The sequence below is a fragment of the Athalia rosae genome, chromosome 2, assembly GCF_917208135.1.
Source record: "Athalia rosae chromosome 2, iyAthRosa1.1, whole genome shotgun sequence".
Classification (NCBI taxonomy): domain Eukaryota; kingdom Metazoa; phylum Arthropoda; class Insecta; order Hymenoptera; family Athaliidae; genus Athalia; species Athalia rosae.
The window spans coordinates 29,450,485-29,469,734 of NC_064027.1; the positions used below are offsets into that span (position 1 = coordinate 29,450,485).

The 19,250-nt window shown below is 43.6% G+C and overlaps 1 long non-coding RNA gene across 3 annotated transcripts in view; it reads right to left on the reverse strand.

The window, feature by feature from the left end:
• LOC112695036 overlaps nucleotides 1-19,250 on the reverse strand; it is a 63,841-nt gene that overhangs the window by 23,020 nt on the left and 21,571 nt on the right. For 2 of the 3 annotated variants that reach the window (XR_007276835.1, XR_007276833.1), the window contains exon 2: nucleotides 9,735-9,812. The exons of the other annotated variant lie outside the window; for it this stretch is intronic. This is a non-coding gene — a long non-coding RNA (uncharacterized LOC112695036). The remainder of the gene's footprint in view (nucleotides 1-9,734; nucleotides 9,813-19,250) is intronic. 3 annotated transcript variants of the gene reach the window in all.

A 19,250-nucleotide genomic window follows, 5' to 3' on the forward strand; every position in this document is an offset into this window, starting at 1 on the left:
TCGTTTTTTGTCCACGTTTTTATTCATAGCTATAATCGAATCGATCGTCGAACGCACATCGGCGATCGGTTATCGCGATTCGACGACCGATCGATTTTCGAAAAAGAAAATCACATCCTTCGCAAAATACAGGAGTACATAATTACGCATACAACGTAATCTTCAACCGATTCCGGCACTTGAGCGTGTAATAGTTGTCACGCCAAGTGGATCGGGAATAAGGTCCCTATCTCTTCCCCCTTTTTTAGTCACCCTCGTCCCGTTCCTCTCCCTAAATTTGTTTTTTTTTTTTTTGTTTTTTTTTTTCCTTTCTTTCTATTTCTCTTTTCTTTTTTCCGGGTCACCCGGGCTGCTGCACTTTGGCTTACCGTGTAGAATATGTATGTAGGGGGTATACACCTGTGTACGTGTGTGTGCGTGAGTATATATATATCCGTCTGTATTGTACATGGAAACTCTTCGCTCGGTCCGCAGGAATAAAATTGTTCCTTATCCCCTTTTCTCCCTGCAGTTAAATCGAGCCCTAATACCGCCTCCTACGATCTACTCCTCTTTCCTTTTTTTTTTTTACCTCTCGCTTATCCTTTTCCTTTTTTCCCCCTCCGTCTCTTTTCCTCTCTCATTGTCGGCTATACGTTTTGTCACCCCTGATTCCCGCGAATAGAAATGCAGAACAAAAGGACGACGTCCTCGCCACGTATAGATACCCGTATAGGTGTGTACGCGTGCGTATACACAGGGACTCTGGATACACACCGACCCACGGGACTCCGATACACAGAGGACCACCGCCAGCGGGAGGACTTTATCGGGAATTGATTGATCGAGGGCACGCTCACCTCGGTCTTCCTCCTGCCTTTTTTTTCCTCTTTTCATTCTTCCTTTTTTTCTTTTTTTCTTTTCCTTTCGCTCTTTTACGGCGAGGACCTGTGTACGTCCATGTAACGGTAACCCCGATGTCCTTTTTGTTTTATCCTCAGGGATGACAGGGAAATTCGTTCGATTCCCGATCTTTTGGTCTCCGGTGTCAAAAACGAAGGAGAGGACAAAAAATCAGCCGAAGCTCGTAAGCGCGACTCGTTCAATTTTGCGCGATACGGTCGAAAAAGTCGGTGGACAAAAATTGAGGAGAACGGAGGAGAAGGGAAAAGGAAGAAGGAGACGGGGAATATCCTGAGGGATGAGGTCGGGAGGGTCGCAGGTGGAGGCGAACGGAGCGAAAGGAGGTTCGGATAATACCGTTCGACCTCCTCTCGACAGTGCAAACAGTGGCATTGATTTCACCGGGTTCGGAAAACGTCTGCTTCAATGCGCGAGGGGTTTCTAGGTAATCGTGTACGTTCCACGTATCCCACAGTATCACGCGGAGCGGAGTAGAGGGGCGCACGTACGCCTGTGTACCTATTTACATGTGTATGTATAATTCGAGAGGTACACTGGCAGCTTCCATGATGTTTCTCCGGAATTTTCGTCGGCGACGTGTAAGCGATATCGGTGCGCTCGGCATCGGCGAACGCCTCCGCGGGAAGGTGGGTAGGTAGGTGAGGGTAGGTGGGGGTAGGTAGGAGGTATGCACATGCATACGTATATGTACGGATACGTGGGTAGGCATGTGTGAGGTAGACGTAGGTATGATTCGGGATCACGTGACTCCGGTACCTAGGCCGCATCGCGCCACCTATAACCGCGTGTGCAACGCGAGTTCAGGTTCGGGACGTTTAATAAAAGATGCGCAGAGATAGCGCCATTACCCAACCTTGCATTATTCACACTCGACGATCCCTACCCGTTCCCGGTCTTCCATCCTCTTCCCTTCTCCGTTTACCGCTCCCTGTTTTCCTCCTACTTCCAGTCACCTGCACCGCCGACGCCGCCACCCCGTGCGCCGTTGGGGCGGGGGGCGGTTGCTGATTCTCTTTCCCTACCACCGACAATTTCCACCGAAACGAGGCGACGCGCGTCGCGACGTCGTCGACGTGTTTCCGGCGATACGGGTGTTAGGTATATGATTATCGTATAAAAGCCTTTCTACATATACCCACCGCGTATGGGGTGCGCAATAGCCGACTTTACACGTGTATTATAGCTATACCTCGTCTCTCTGCGTTTAAACGTTGTATTCGACGGTTTTTATAGTTTTCAAAAAAAAAAAAAGAGAAAACTCTCCCGCATTTTCACGCTCATCCAGATTTCGGCGAATCATTTTTCGTTCGACAAATTTCCGAGCGAGATCGATTTTCGCGATGGATTTGCCCTTCTTTTTTTTTTTTGGGGGGGGGGGGGGGAAATTTCTCCTTTCATCCTTCGATTTTCGAGTCGCGAGATTTTCGCGTCGTTCAAAATGGCTGTCTTGTGAGAGCGGAGAGTCGGAGACAGGTGAGAAGACGCGGTATTCGAAAATCCCCGCGAAGGGCGTATAAATGGGAAAAACAACGTTATCCCGTTAGGACGAGTGCGGGGAAACACGGCGTTGTTTTTCCAAAAGCTGATCCCGATCCAGCGTCAGGGGTTGTAAGATTGATCCAAAGTTCCTCCGGAACGAAGGGTCGACAAAGTAGGTGCGGTATTCCTCTTCGCGTTCTCCCTCCTTCTTCCCTTTTTACCCCATCCCTTCTTCCCGCTACTCCTGCAGGATATCCCAGCATCTCTGGGATATCCTCAGCCACGGAATAACGAGGCGCATTACTCTCTCGGAAGTAAGACCACTTAATTACACACTCGCGACTATAATTCGTTAGACCTTCTCAGTTCTCTCCTGCTCCTATTGTTGCTCTCCAGGTTTCCTCTCATAGTACGTACAACACCTACATACGCGTACATATATGTATACCTATGGCCGACTTTGTCTAATTGCCTCTATATACCGTGTAACCTCATTCCCGACCCAGGTGTTGTACGAATGTGAAGCCATCGGGAGGATGAATTAATAAGAAATCACGGCGAGGAATTTTCCAGTCATCCTGGAACACGATGAGATTTTCCGATTGGCGGAAAAAAGAAACATGGTAAAAAAAGTAAATTTCACTCCTGATGAAAAAGGAAGTCGCGGTTTCGAAAAATGCACGGTGAGAGGGAGGGGGATCCCACGCGTAGAGTGAAATAAGGGTGAGTTTTGAGGCGACGATGTAGGGAGATGTGAATTTGAGGGAGTTGCCGCGGAGGATTTTCGCGTCTAGGTGATTTGGCCGTCAGCGAGGTCCCGCCGAGTACCCGGGAGCGGTGAACTTGCAATTTTCGAGGGATTCTCGTCGGCTTTACACTTTTGGAACACCGTAAAGGGTTGGCTGAGGGGAGGGGTGGGAACGAACTCGGAGGGAAAACTCTCCGGGAGGAAACTCAAATTCGTTCCAAAGCCAATCCGGGAGTTATCAGCCTTTTACGAGTTTAACGAATTAACTAAATCCAAGTGAAAAAGGAGCGGGGGGGGTTTACCTTGTCGGGGGGTCGATTAATAATAATTGAAGATACCGAAATAATACCGAAAGTCATCACGGAAAATGGTCTCGAATTTTTTTCAAACAAATCACCCATTTTCATAAACTTCCTCCCGTCCGAATGACCATTTTTTTCGTCTTCCATTTCCCCCTCCGAACCGTCCGCACCGTTACATTTCGTCGAAGAGTGAACCCGCGTGGAGGAAAATTGGCGAGCATTAGCCACTATGGCTTTTCTATACACCGAGTATTTGTTATCTGTACGTATTTCTATTCCAACCTGATCCTCCATTGGACTCTTTTATTTTCCCTTATATTTTATCCCTTCTGTATCCTGCAGGACTTGGACCCCCCTTTCCCCTCCCCGGCCCCATCGGGTTTATTCGTCCACCCGTTATCAGCACCCGTTCATCCCCATGGAGATAATTGACAGCAATTCATTGCTATGGTTATTATACGGGGTTCCAATTCTATGGGATTCGAAAATGGGAAAGGAAACGGATCCTGTGGGATGAGATAATGGGTATGTACAAACATACGCCTTATTGTTCGACGTTCCAAGGACTCGTTTATATGTGCTCAAGATTATTTTTATCTTGTTCGTACGGACTCGGGAAAAAAAATTACAATGAAACGATAGCGGTTCATTTTCTCTTTTCCTCGAACGAGAGGCGAGGCGAAAAATAAACGCGATCCGAATCTCGCAGCATCCTTGAAACGACGAGGTACGTAATTTCCAGTTAACTCTGCGTCGGGTTTCTCCTCTTATTCGCATCTTAAACAAGTTTAAACTAAAACTGTACAACGTATAAATGCAGCTTGTCAAAAGCTTTTAAGATGTTGTCTAGCTGCAGAATCACGGCTTAGTTATTTAATCCTTTACAAAACAGGATCCAAGTGGATCTCGTTTTTGCAGACGGATTCGAGGAAACGATCGGCTGAATTAATTCTCTGCGAACTGGATTACCTCGCGCTTTCTTTTTTCTACTCGTCAATCGGGGCGATTCTTTTTTCTCTACGGATAAATCTCTGCAAAGTAAGTTGTTCGAAGCGTATGAGATCCAATATTCCTTTGAACGAAGGTATCCCCATTGACGATTCCAGTCTCCCTGAACTACCGACCGAGACTGAAAACTGAAAATTGTTTTTTATTCCACCCCTGAAGATGAAAATACGATCGTCCTTAACGTTAGCCGACGTCCTGCGAATCAACTGTCGATAATTATCGAATGGCCAACCTCAACGGTACCGATATACGAAAAAAAAAACCACCCCTAAATCTACCCTGACCATCCGCCAACTGTGACCCCGAGGTTTGAATTTTTTTTGTTCAGTCGGTAAGTCATCTCCCTGCAGAATGAACAAGGGATGAATTCCCATCAACCTCGAAGCGGCCCTCGGATGGTAATGCAGTAGAGAGCAAGTGGTATTCACGAGCTGTGGTCAGACAGAATTTCCACACTCTAGTCGAAGATACATCAAGTCTGACCATCGCCCGAGCTTACTACTGCTGATTCCGACGGTCGGACGAGACGTGTCTTTTTCTACTTGCGCTGCTCGCGGTCGGAAAGAAGTTTATCTTCGAAGCAAATTGCGTGAAAATTTCTCGACCGCGAGCACCTACGTCAAAAGTAGGTATAACGAAGGACGATCTGTCGGTGAAAAAAAAATTTATTCCAATTAAAAGAGACTTTTGTAGTCCGCTTCGAAAATCGTACAACGCGAGACCCGAAATTTCGTTTCAACGGTTGAAGAATAAAATTGGATCAATAAAATGGGGAAAAATTTCCACACGTCGCAGGAAGGTATCACTGGGGTTGTGCATCGATTTTATTCATCTCACTTGTAGCGACTCTCCCTTGCCCTTGGGGTGCAAATTAAATCGCACCGGTTCAACTTCAGATGGCACCGTTGTTACGAAAATGAAAAGAGTCAAATTTCGATTAATTCTGTAAAAATTAAAAAACCACTCTGGATTTTATTTCATTTTATTCTCGCACGTCGGATATTTATAATGAGTCAGGTGACGTCGTTTGAGGAAATATGCTTTAATACGTGTTCGAAATTTGCCTGAGAAGAAAAAAAAAAAATAAAAAAATTACGCAAAAAAGGGAAGAACAAAGTACATTCGAATAACTCGTTACCCAATTAAATGAGACAAAGTGTCATTTTATTCAAACTCATCTCAGATTCCGCCCTCGAGCGAACATCGGGGATTCCACGATCCTCGAATTTTTAACGTCGACGTTATTCGCGCCCTCGAGGCTTTTGCCGTTTTGCGCGCGACGTTGAATATAAATACAAACAACCAACTTCAATTCATTTGTAAAACGATATTCTCGCTCGGGTTGAACATTTTCGGGCAATAAATTAGTTGAAACGAATAGAAATTAATATAAAAACAAGGAAATTGAAACGATTCAATTTTCAGGATACGATGACAGAGCTATCGCTTCTCCACTATAAGAAGATGAAAAAAAGAGAGAACGTCGTGCAAAAATTCGTAGGAATTTTTGAGACCACCTTTCACGACACTTATTGAGCTCGCGAAATGTAAGCCTGTTTTATCTAAAATCCATCAGATGAGGATTATAATCCTGTAGACACTCTGACGTAGGGGAGAGGACCGCAGGTAGAAACAAGCTTTTAAGATCGCGTGCGATTTTTGTTTTCTAATCCGAGACACAAGTTTTTGGGAAAATATTTCCACTGTTTTTTTGGATTAACGTGAATATTTCCAACCGTATATTTTTGGATTTCGCAGATCGGACGTAAAAATTTTTACAGAAGCAAAAAAAAAATAGCAATTTACAAAGCAACGTCAGCATCCCAGAAATGCGGGGGGATATAATGCGTTTGAATACTAGGGTGGGTCGAGAAAAAAAAATTCCACCCTATGATTACTCGATCGATTGCATGAGTAGATGATTTCGGCTTCCAGATTTGGATTCCTGAGCTGATTATACGTGAGATTACTCTTGAAGAACCAAAAAAAAGTTCGATTTTTGAGCAAAAAATAAATCATTTTTTTAAGTGGGTTTAATATGCTTTTCTAACGTATTTTGATCTCAGGAATCCGAATCTGGAAGAAAAATTGATCTATCTCTAAAATTGACCGAGTTATCGCGAATTTTCAGCTTTTTGGGATCAAAAATTAAAGATTAATTTTTTAGTCTATATTAATGTAATTTGAGCTCAGGAATCCAAATCCGAAAGAAAAATTGATCTATCTGCAAAAATGACCGAGTTATCCCTATTTTTAGGCATTTTTTGGTATAAATTTGAGGATATCTCGAAGGGAAAAAATCGTAGCTCAATTTGGACAACGGATTCGTGTTTCTGAGGTCAAAATACATAAGAAAAGTGCCATACGATCAATTTTAAAAAATAAAAATTTTTGGCCAAATTTTGAAAAAATCGTAAGGGGTACCCCTTGGAAAAATCTCAAATTTTGGCCGAAAATTTTTATTTTTTTAAATTGATCGTATGGCACTTTTCTTATGTATTTTGACCCCAGGAACACGAATCCGTTGTCCAAATTGAGCTACGATTTTTTCCCTTCGAAATATCCTCAAATTTGTACCAAAAAATGCGAAAAAATGGGGATAACTCGGTAATTTTTGAAGATAGATCAATTTTTCTTTCGGATTCAGATTCCTGAGCTCAAATTACATTAATATAGACTAAAAAATTAATTTTTAATTTTTGATCCCAAAAAGCTGAAAATTCGCGATAACTCGGTCAATTTTAGAGATAGATCAATTTTTCTTCCAGATTCGGATTCCTGAGGTCAAAATACGTCAGAAAATCATATTAAACCCAATTAAAATACTGATTTATTTTTTGCTCAAAAATCGAACTTTTTTATGGTTCTTCAAGAGTAATCTCACATATAATCAGCTCAGAAATCCAAACCTGAAAGCCAAAATCATTTGAAAAATTTTCTTTTTATTATAAGGTAGAAATTCTGCCCCCATGCTAAGAAAATAAAAAAAAAATTTGTTTTCAACCCACCCGAATAAATACGCACGTTTTCGCTGAGACAACAAAACGGATTATGCAAACGGGATATTATTTGAATACCTACACCTTATTCTCTTTTTTAATAAAAATCCTCAAGATAATCTTTTTTTTCCATTTCCCCACGGAGGATCAGCAGAAACAAGAGTGAGTAATGTATATATATATAAGTACATAAAATATCGTATAGTATAGTAAATTTTATATCCTCATGCACAGTTATATACTATATCTGCGGTATATCTATATGCAGTTGAGGGGCAAAGACGAAAAAATATGAAAAATAAAACACACGCTCACCGTGGCAAAAAAAAAAACAAGAAGATAAAAGAAAAGAAAGAAAAAAATGGAGGGCGCGGCGAGGGTGACCCGCACCACCGTATGGCTCGCTAAAATAAAATAGCTGATGTTACTTTCTTCTGGTAGGTCGATTCATTCTAATTCAGTTGTGAAGGCTACAGCGTGTCCAACAGCTCGTATCTTTAAGGCTCCTCCTTCTTCTGGTGATTTTCGTCCTGCGGGGACGCAGGGTGGCTTAAGGCTAATATTTTTCACCCCCCAAATCCTCCGTTCTTTAGTTTCTCTCTTGGTTCGTTTTTTTTTTTTGTTCGCCGCACCTTTTAATCATAAGGCCATGATAGGACCGCCGGAATTAAGACTCGCTGTCACTTAAATCTCCCTTTTTTTTTTTTTTTTCTCAGAGGGTTTGAGATCCTTGTAAAAATTGTTGCAAGTAGGAAATTCATTCGTTTGAATTATCGTGCAGCGAAAGAAGCATAGAAATGGAAACGGGAAAGTGAAAAACTAACGCGCGATCATTTTCGCGACCGTAAGCGTAAGATCCAGTTTTGCGGGCGGTTTTAAAAATATATCTTTCAATCAGTGTGAAAAATCGTTCCATTATATTCGATTTCGTTCGAACGAGCGGAAATATCCAGCAGCGTTTTAAGTACGCGGCTTAACGCTGCATAACCTCGGAATTAAGTACCTTCTGGTATCCGTAGACGCTCGAAAGTGGAGTAAAAGATCGTCCCGAATATACACAATATGATAATCCCGACGGGTTGTATTATTTCTTTGTGCGTAGTAATACCGAAGCAGAAATATCCTCTCCAAAAACGATACAGCAGCTGACCACTTACTTTTACCTTTAAACCGACACGTTACGTGCAAAACGTACGTACAGATATACGAGAAAATCCATCAGCTGTGCTACGGAAAACGAAAAATCCCCTAAATCGTTGCCCTAAAGCGATCATCCGGTCGCTTAATTTTTTCAACAAATAATCATTCCCCCCGCAACGACGCACTATGCGGACCGGTACCCAGATCGTTATGCCATTTTCCGAAAACAGGTACCGCAAAAATTACCCGTGAAAAATCAAAGATGCGAACGAGATGAAGAGTCGGACAGCGAAACCGTTTCCAAAATCATTCGCTCATACGAACGTTGGTAATAACTGGATCGTTGTTTGTTTTTATTTTTTTTTTCGCTCTTCGAAAGGGGCACTAAATATCACGGTGCGGTCCGTGAACGAGAGGTCCCCGAGGAGTCGCGCGCGCCGCGGACGACCAAAGGGAGGTTTATACGGTGAGTATTCTCCAGCGACCTGCGGAGGCAGCGTCGGCGTCGTCATCGGCGGCGGTAGAAGCTCCACAGAATTTGACCCCGCACGGCGCAGCGCGGTAGCGCGTTTTGCGTTACGCGTCCGTGATGAATGGGGATAGCCGTGAATGGAGATTGGGGGCTCACGCCTAATGTCCTCGCCGCGCACCGACACAACAACATACTTAGCGCCATCCATCCAGCGGCGCGGTGGATCGAGCCGCTGGATGTGCAGGAGCGTCGGCGGGATCCGTCCGTCCGCCCGCCCGCCCGTCCCCCCGTACCCCTGAATACACCGAATTTCGGAGCGCAACGCGACGCGACGCGGCGACATGTGCGCTCGACGGAGCGCAACCGGTACCCCCGCAACGTCGGCGTTTGCGGCGTCGGTCGCTGCTCTTAAATTACCCCGCAGGATCAACAGCTCGAAAGGCGCCTACTACACGAGCACAACCGCACCGACCACCGTCGCTTCCGATGCCGCTGTGGCCGCTAGAATTCCGCCCCTGTATCCATATAGGTTGGTTGATATACGTATGTCATGTACACGTGGGCGATCTAAGTGTACATACATGGTAGGTATGAGCGCATAATATACCGGAATAATACGTCTGCAGGGACGTTCCGAGACGGATAGAAACGAAGCTGTACATCGAGGACTTATGTGGACTTACGTTTACGTAGCAGAGTCCTGGGTGACGTTCGCTCGACCGTCGAGGTGTTCGATAGCCGAGGACCAGAAGGTTGCAGAACTGGAAAAAAGAGAGCGTAGAGTTTTCGCGTTTTCAGACGGATGAACAAAGTTTTTTTTTAAAAAAAAAAAGAAAAGAAAAAAAAATCATCGGAGATCGTAGATGGCGCGAAAATGGCAACTTCCCCGTCCGGAATACCCCTGAATTCTAGGGGCACGAAAAAGTTTCGTTAAATTATCGCCCGGGGATAGAAAATATTCAACATATATATCTCTAGTGGAACAACACGGGCCCTCGAGTCCCCGAGTGGTACGAGAGGCATGGAAGTGCTCTCGAGGCTACTAATTCGCGTGCCATTTATGGGGGAGGGGGAGGGGAGGGGAAAAAAATCGGGGTTGAGTTACTTCGGACGAAGCTGCGGGAGCCTGAAGTGGTCATTGTGCGCGGTTGAAGCGACTTTTATGTGTATCATTCGTTTTATTATCGTAGCCAAACCCGTGGGGTTGCACGCTACACGTCGAGGTGGTGCGGGGAATTTTTTTCAAACATATCAAGCACATCGTGCCAAAGGTACGGCGCGTTGTAAAAGAAATTGCAAAGAAAATTTTGCCGCGACGTGATTTCTCGTTGATATATATAACGGACGTGATGTGACACGAGAATCATCGCGGAGCGAATTATTTAATCTATTCTCCCGGAGGGTATATTATATTCTATATACCTGTGCGGAAGTCACAGCAAGGATGGAATATCAACCGATATTCGCTGACTGTATGCATAAATATACAAATATGTACGTGGAATACATACAACCCTGCAGGCAGCAACGTGCGGGTTGGCAGCTATTCGCGTCCACGTAGACGTCCTTATTATACCGAATTAAACCAACGACTCGTACCTCTGTGGGTAGCGGTGTGGGTATATATATATATATGGGAATATCCCGGAGAATCTCCGACAAAGTCCCATCCGACAAGGCTATTAGCATTTAGACTGGCTGTCGTGCAACTTTTGCTTTTTAACAACTACATCTTACTCTCTCTCTCTCTCTCACTCTCTCTCTGTCGCCCCTTCTCTTTTCATCCATCGCGTAGATAACGTTTCACGTGGAAAACCTGATAGAGCGAGATACCAAAGAGAGTCGTTGAAATGCATACCGTTGCGACGTTGCGGGTGGCGGACGCGGTGAAAATCCGTGAGCAAGATGTATATGTATATATATATATATATATGTGCTATGTAAAAGTTTACCCGGTACATGGGCAGATCCACGTGTACGTAAATACACACGTATGCGGGGGCGTATGTGGATATCGGAAATGCGCGCCCTCTGGCCATAAATACGTATACGAACGTGGCCGGATAAATGCAGGCTACAGGACGATTCATTTCAGCGGAGGCTGCGAGGGCGGATGCCCTAGCGTTAATTTTCAATATTCAACGAAAGGGAGAAGATAAACTTTTTCTTTTTTCTCGAAATTTTGGTACCTCGTCGATACCGATGGCCCGAGAAAGACGAGGTTTGGGGGTGAGAAAAAAAACGAGACGAAGCGAAAATTGTCTCGCCAACAACCGGATATCGGAAAGAAGAAGAAACGATGTTCAATTTCCAACGATTCGAACACCTCGCCGAGAACTCGGGGGATGAAGAAATATTTGTCAAAAATTTCATCAAAGGAAATCGTTGAATCGGAGCGCGACACGAACGTCGTCAAAATTGAACGATCCTGTACACTCGATATCCAGCGTTAAAATTATATATTCCCGAGATTTCTCGACGTATAGGTATAATAGGTGTGCGTGTGGGTGTGTGCGTCTGAGGTATATAATCCACCGACGCGAACGTACGTGTAACACGTAAATTCACACACGTGCGAATGAGTAAATAGGTACGTACGTACGTGTACGTACACGTGAAACGTACGCGGGTTATAGATGTAGGCAGAGATGCTCCGCGCGCAGATATTCCTGCAGGATGAGAAGCGGAAGGACGAGGAGAAGGAGGAGACGGAGGAGGAGGAGGAGGAGGAGGAGGAGGAGGAGTGGAGAAATACCTATTAAAGGCATATCCTCTCTCCCTCTGGTACCTCTTCTCTGGGCAACTACCGCGGTAACCTGTAACCATGACAACCGGTGTTGCCACATGCACACATATCCAGGGAAGAGAGCGAACACCGCGAGTAGCGGAGGAGGAAACTACGGCGAACACCGGGAACGGCATCAAAATCGCGGCGTTGGCGGTACAGCGGGGTGAAACAACCCTCTAATAGCCGGGGCGGCGCCAACACCGAAACCCTAATAGCCCTATCTCGCCCTTGCCTTTTCCGACTCGACTCCGAACCAGCAACAGCGGCGGCGGAGGCAGTGGCACAACCGTCATCGCCATCGTCGTCCCTCCCTCCCTCCCTCCCTTCCTCCCTTCCCCCCTTCCGCCCTTCCCTCTTCTTCTCCTTCTCTCCCTCCGGGGTCCCCATCCCTCCTTCGACTTTGCACAACCATCGGCACAGCGTAATGTACGGGATGGGTAGTTACTTCTGTTTGTTTACTTTATATACCTTTTATACGGTTACCGTATCCTCTCTCCTTTTTCACCTCCCCTCCCCCCCCTCCCCCCCGTGCCACCCGGCGGAGCGGCGGCTCTATTAGACCGGGGCTCAGTCACTCGTTCCAACATTTTCTGATTAGCAGCTTGTCATCCAACCTTAATACGTATTCACCGGCTAACCTCGCGCGGCGTAAACGAATCCCTCCAGATCGATCTTTTATGTAATTCTCAACCTTTACCTCCCTCACTCGTTTCACAGATTTTCCGAACAATTTTACAACGCGATCTCGCGCAGTTGATCATTTCACCTTTTTTTTTTTTTATCGTTCTTCGAGGGCGGATAATGACCAATTTTTTCTTCAGAGAGTGTACGATGTATCCATCGTTCTCGAAATGTTTCGCATAAATACAAAGCGGCTTTTTGACGCAGTTTTTTAAGGGTTCTTTCCGATTATTTCGTGTGAATTTCGTTAAATTTATGGAAGAGATGAGCACAGTTGCAGCACTCGGAAAATTCATTTCTATTCCATTTTTTTATCTTTTTGTCGTTTTTTTTTTTCTCTTCAGTTCATTTTTTCCTTCATTTTTTTATTCGTGATTCTTAAAACGCCAAGTAACCGGATACCGAAGCGTAAGAATAAAGACCTCTTTCTCCTTTTTCTTATTTTCTACAGAATCGAGGGGGAGGATGTCATATTGCCTCGTTTTTTACACAGCGTAATTTGCTTTCTTCACTTTCTCGTTGCCTGCGGGATACAAATTACTTCGTTTAAAATCGAGTTAATATTTTATCTACTTAACAAAAGTTGGAATATAATTAGAGAAGAAAAAAAAATGTTTGAAAGAAAAAATGAAACGAAATATTTCGCAACCATCGCGGAGATTCCGTGCGTTCGAAATACCCCGTTTTCATACCTATTAATGACACGATGATTTTTGTTACGGATCAGATCGCGTTTGGGAATCGAAATTTTTTTTGCATTCTTTTTCTTCATCGCTTTGCTCTTTCACCGTGTAACTTGTAGGGTGTAGTACAGGCGAATGAGATAAACCAATATCAATCATTCTGCCCGATACAAAATGTTTCTTTTTTTTTTTTATTTTTTAACCCCCCCCGCACTCCAGAGCGTCCATTAGGCATACTTTTTAATTGATTTGATTACGATCTACGTATCCGCGCTGAAATATATCAGTATAAAAAAATCTTTTAATTTGTAACGAATGAGTCAGATAATTAGCATCTATTATATACGAGGGTTGTGTTTGGTAAGCGTAAATTGGTATATACATCTGTGAATCAGCTGATCAATCTGATCGTCGCCATTTTGCTTACACCAATTTCGTTTCTCTCCTTCGTACACACGCGCCGATTATACGTGTAAGAGAAAAGAAAAGTGGGCAACAGCTGCAGCTTCGGGGGGGGAGGGGGGGTGAAAACGACATCGTATACGTGTTTCCGCGACTTTTATCGTTCCAGAAAAAAAAATAAATAAACAAACAAAAAGAAGAAGAAGGGTTGAAAATTTTCACAGCAGAGACGTACGATCGATCGAAATATTTCCTTTTTTTGTTTTACGTATAATCACGTGTACAAGGATACGTGAATTTCACCCGAGGCGTATCGCGTGGACGTGCACCGCGCCCGTACAGAGCGCATACATGTATTCAGGTATAAGGATGTAAATAAATGAGAACCCTTGAGAAATTAGCGCGACACGTGATCCCCATCGAAATATCGGACGACGTCGGCGCAGCGGCGCGTTGCTTCGGAACAATAAGATAGATTTACGGTATCGATGCCAAAACGTGGTGCACCGTGTCGAAGGGTGGCCCTCCAGAAAGAGGCCCTTGTAAAGGATATATGTATATTTACGTAGGTACATATATGCGCGCCATTACCCGTATGTATACCATACATAATAGAGTCGATTCCGTGGTATAGTCGCAGAGAGTACGACGTGCTCCGGGTAATGGGAATTAGTAAAGTGTCCCGTTATACAGCCGAACGTGGTGCGTATTTCTCCGTAGGTATACCTATACGCGCATCTACGTACACACTAACGTTAACTACGTCTCTACGGTAGACGTTATATTATAAGCCGCACGAAGGCTCGTTCAAACCCAGCGGGATAACGATAATAATAATGATGATAATACCGCCTGTAGAATAGAAAGTGGCAACAACAGCAACAAGATCCGTACCCACCACTACCGCGACCACCACCACTACTACTACTACTACTACTACTACTACTACTACTACCATCGCCGCTGCTATTTCAGCCAGCAAAACGTCGAGTTTATTAGGGTGGAAGGTTTTAATTGGATCAAAACGTGTGTGTGTGTGTACGGTACACGCAAAAATAAACGCTCATTGTTGCAGCTATGTGAAGATCTATATTTACATATATTTACATTATACATGGCACATACGATTCGGTGGGCAGGGTGAAGTAGAATCGAATTCCAAAATTTTTGTTTGTTGAGAGAAAGAAAAAAAAAAAAACGGAGATAAGCGCTACCCCGTGGAAAAAAAAAGGAAAACAATTAGCCCGACGAAGAGGAAAGCGATGCGTAGGAGATCTCAATGGAAAAATATAGTATTACCTATCGAGGAAGAGGAGGAGGAGGAGGGAGGAAAAAAATTTGGAGGAAAACTAAAGAAAAGCGATTGCTACGTTGTGCAGCTTGAGTACATTATGTATGTACACTATACGGTGGGTATAATATACCTGGCGATGGGGCGCAACAGAGCGAATATTGTTAACTATATAATGCGAAAAAGAGACGAGAAAAGCCACGACGAATTTATACAAGAGTCGGTAAGTTTTGCGGGCGAGTGAACCGCGGCACTGTTCACAAATGCGGCAGCGGCGGCATCGTCGTCGTCGTCGTCGTCGTCGTCTCCTTCGCGGCTCTATCCATCCAGCCCGCACCGTAATACACGCGCAAGTTCGGCGGTATACGTTACGCGTAGTGGTATAGGAGACGATGCGATTCAGCGTTGTAAACATAATGGAGACCCCCCGCGGCAGCTTACCTGCATTTACTAATCACATGGCATAATAGGGAATAATGCAACCCCTGTGAAAAGTGAAGCATACCTACCACTTACTTCTCTTGAGAGCAGATAATCCTCTTACGCCCCGAACACAAAATAGAATACAGATATATATGTATATATATATATTCCGTGGCTCTCCGTACGCGTGTATATATATGTATACGCCGCAAATTTATCCCACACACAGATATACCGTAACCCACGTGTATACGCAGCTAACCTATTTATCGATATATGTACCCCTCTTCCGAGTGACACTCTGCAGATATTCGTCGTCGTAAATTTTTGCGTTCAGGGATTACGCGATGCGAAAAAAAAATGTACGTATTTTATTTTCTCTTTAAAAAACGCGGCTCGGAATTGAAAATTTTTTAATTGCGGATTCGATGAGAGCCGTCGTTGATCATTGTAACCGCGAAACGTGTATAGGTACGCACCACCCGATGTTCTCGGATTCTGCGTACACTCCAAGTTCACAACGGATTGTGCAGACGCCAATTTGGCGAGAAAATAACCCAATGAAAAGGAGAAAGGAAAACTAAAAACTGAATATATCGAAAAAAAAAAAAAACATTTCAGCTCTCCGATATCATATTTCGATTTTTAAGGGCCTGCCAAAGAGAAAAGAGTTTCGAACTCGAATTTTTATAACGATCCGTCATTTGTTCTATCGGTTATTTAATTTTTTCAAAAAAAAAAATTGTTGGAAAAAAATTCTCCATCTTTTTCAAATAGCCTCGCACAGTATCGCGTGTACACCGTGTAGGTGAACGTAAAATACATATTTTCATTCTTATATACGGCGACGTGCCGCCAACTATTGTAAAACAGCGGGTATTCACAGGTACAAAAGTGTGCCGCACAACAAATCTAACGTGGTAGAAGCTCGTGAATAAGATTTACCTTCAAGTCAGTTATACCCGCATCGATAATTGTGCGGAATTTTCGAAAATCTCTTAATTGCGGATCCGAATTATACGCGTGTGTACACAGATTTGTAAAACGTGCACGAATGAGAGAAAAAAAAAAAAAAAAAGGAGAAGGAGAAGGAAGGTTCTCCGCTAAAAATATCGAAATCTTTTGGCGAAATATTTTTTCCACGATTTCGAGGAGCTGGATGGGGGGGGGGGGGGGGGGGGGGGCACTGGTGAAATTCCAAACTTTGAAAAAAAAAAAAATAAAAAAAAAAAAATGACGCACCCCAAACGCGAATCCCGCGAGGTTTTCCGCACTTTTTGTTGGGAGCTGATATGTATTAAAAATATGTACCTATTTTATATATTGTGCATCTGTATCGTATATTATAGGTATATCGTATAGGTATGATCCTTTGTTCGGTATACGTTTCTCTACTTTATATACGTATACCGACTGCACTGCCAACTCAACGCGTTGGCACCAAAAACACCACCCCCAATAGATAGAGAGACATGTACAATAGGCGCGTATACATATGTATACGTAAACACTTTGCTCGCGCGGCTATTCCCGAACGGGATCCAAAATAAGGATTTGTTTCTCGTTATTAAATATTTTTCTTTTTTCATCGCAGAAGCGGGCGCGAGGCTGCGGCGACGAATGACGTGGTTTCGGGCTGCGGGGGAAGAAAATTCTTCCGATGATAAAAATTCGCGTTCGCCTGATCAAGGGCTGTGACTCGTAAGTACGATGCAACTCGCCCGTCTCTCTGTGTACCGTGAGCAAAGTGAGCCTCCAGTTGTATGTATACATTACATATACATATACGTATGTATCCGGATACCTATGTATATAGTACGTAGTAGCTGGTATATAGATACGTCGTCGATTGTGATTGCGCTTAATGTATTGGCCGTATATGGTGTGTACGTATATAGGTGTATGAGATCAAAGGCAATCCCTTTTCGATGTAGGTACGCTTATCGACTATAGAAATGGGATGGAAGAGGGGGCTACTGGTGAAGCGGCCAAAGCTTTGGCTTTCCATTTTTGTCTTTTTGTTGTTTTTTTGTTGTTTTTTTTTTTTAATTTTATTTTCTTTTTCATTCATTGCTTCCTTTTTCTTTCCGTTCATTCATTGTATAAATCATTCATTTTTCATTTATCTCATTCTCTGCGCCTATTATTCCATATCTAGCTGTATCCGCGTCTCTGATTCTCTTCGAATTGCAAAATAATCATTTTTAAGGATTTTTTTTTTTCAAATTTGGAAAGAACAAAGTATCGAATTGCTCGCGCGTAGGTATGTAGAATTCTATGTGTACAGGGGTAGTTTGGTTCGGTTGAACACGGAGATGGAAATTTTTGATTTACTTAATGCTTCATATGTACATGTATATAACACAGGTATATACCTATGTGGAAGTAAATTCGACGGGTAACAATTAAATACTGAAAAATAAAAAAAAATAAAAATAACAGTTGGAATTTTTTTTTGTTCGAAGGGGTGGTACATCGCTTACTTTTTTTTTTCTGTTTTCTTCAACTCCAGAAAAATTTAATAATATCTAACGAACATTTGATTCGCGCGCGTATCGTATGCGGGATACAATTTTTTGTAATTACTAAAAACTTTTTTTGATTCGAGTTTGTTGAATCCGCCGTAGAATTTTAATTATTAAACTCGCCAACTTTGGCTATCGGACTACACCGCAGCGAAGGATCGATCGATATATATATGTGCACTCCGCACTTTTTCATATAATGTATGCGGGAAAAAGTTGCAAAAATTTATTTGAAAACCAAAAAAAAAAAAAGAAAAGATAAAATCAAATTCAGAGAAAAATCGGAGTTACGTACGCACGGTCCTCGGTGGCCATCGTAACGTTGTATATCGCGACCCGACATTTTTCTTTTTCTGGCATATTAAAATTTTTCAAAACGCTATTAATTTAGGGGTAAACGTACAAAACGGCTCACCCTGAGCCAGAGCGCTTTTCAGCTCAGCTCGCGGTAAAGTAGATGCTCAAGAATATTTAATCCGTGGAAAAATTATAGCGCGAGACACGCCCACCTTACTACCTCACCGGGTACCAATACCATTACCTATACGTACCTGCGGGCGAAGGGTAGTTTTTGAACGAATTTCGTAGTTATAGCGCAGCGGTGTGCGGTGCACTTTGATCCGTGTGTACGGACAACAAACCGACAAACAAATAAATACCACCAGCCCCGAAGTACATTGTACGGATACCTCTGGGTATATGAAATCGTATAAACGCGAGTAACAATTTAATCCGCCAAAACACGCCACCGTATATTATGCACGATATTATTGGCCGACTAACGACGAGTCGCACGAACGCTTCAACCTTTTTTTTTTTTTTTTTTTTCCCTTGGAAATTTCCGTCCCTCTGGGTACACCTTGATCAATTTATTCCCATAATTCTTCACGGGTGAAATTCATTGTCTCGCATGATAAGCCGACCGTAGGTCTGGAAAATTTCGTATCGTACACGGAGTTGCATAAATTTGGAAAACTCAAGTTCTCACTTGGAAATTATCTATACACGTATATGATATAAAGGTGTACAGAGCTCGTACCGTCGCGCAGTTAGCTTGAAAGGGACGCGATAATCAGTAGCAAGTAAGTTTGCAGGACTTGAGGATATAATGCGAAAATATAGGTTGTGTAAAGGTAGATTAGTCGGATGGTTGGGTCTTGTGCTTCGGAATACACGCCGTTGGCTCGAGGTATTCGGGAACGTCGGGCGACTGCGAGTCGGGGGAGGGTTAGGTTAGGGGTGGCGGCGGTGCGGTGGCGGCGGCGAAGGAGGTGGAGATAACGTCGGAGGAAGAGGACGAAGAGTAGCCGGTGGCGCGCGCGGGGTGGCGCGAGGAGGGGAGGAGGGGGCGGGAGGAGGGGGGGTTACGAGAGCTATAAAAGCTAATTGGTTAAAAGCCTGCCGCG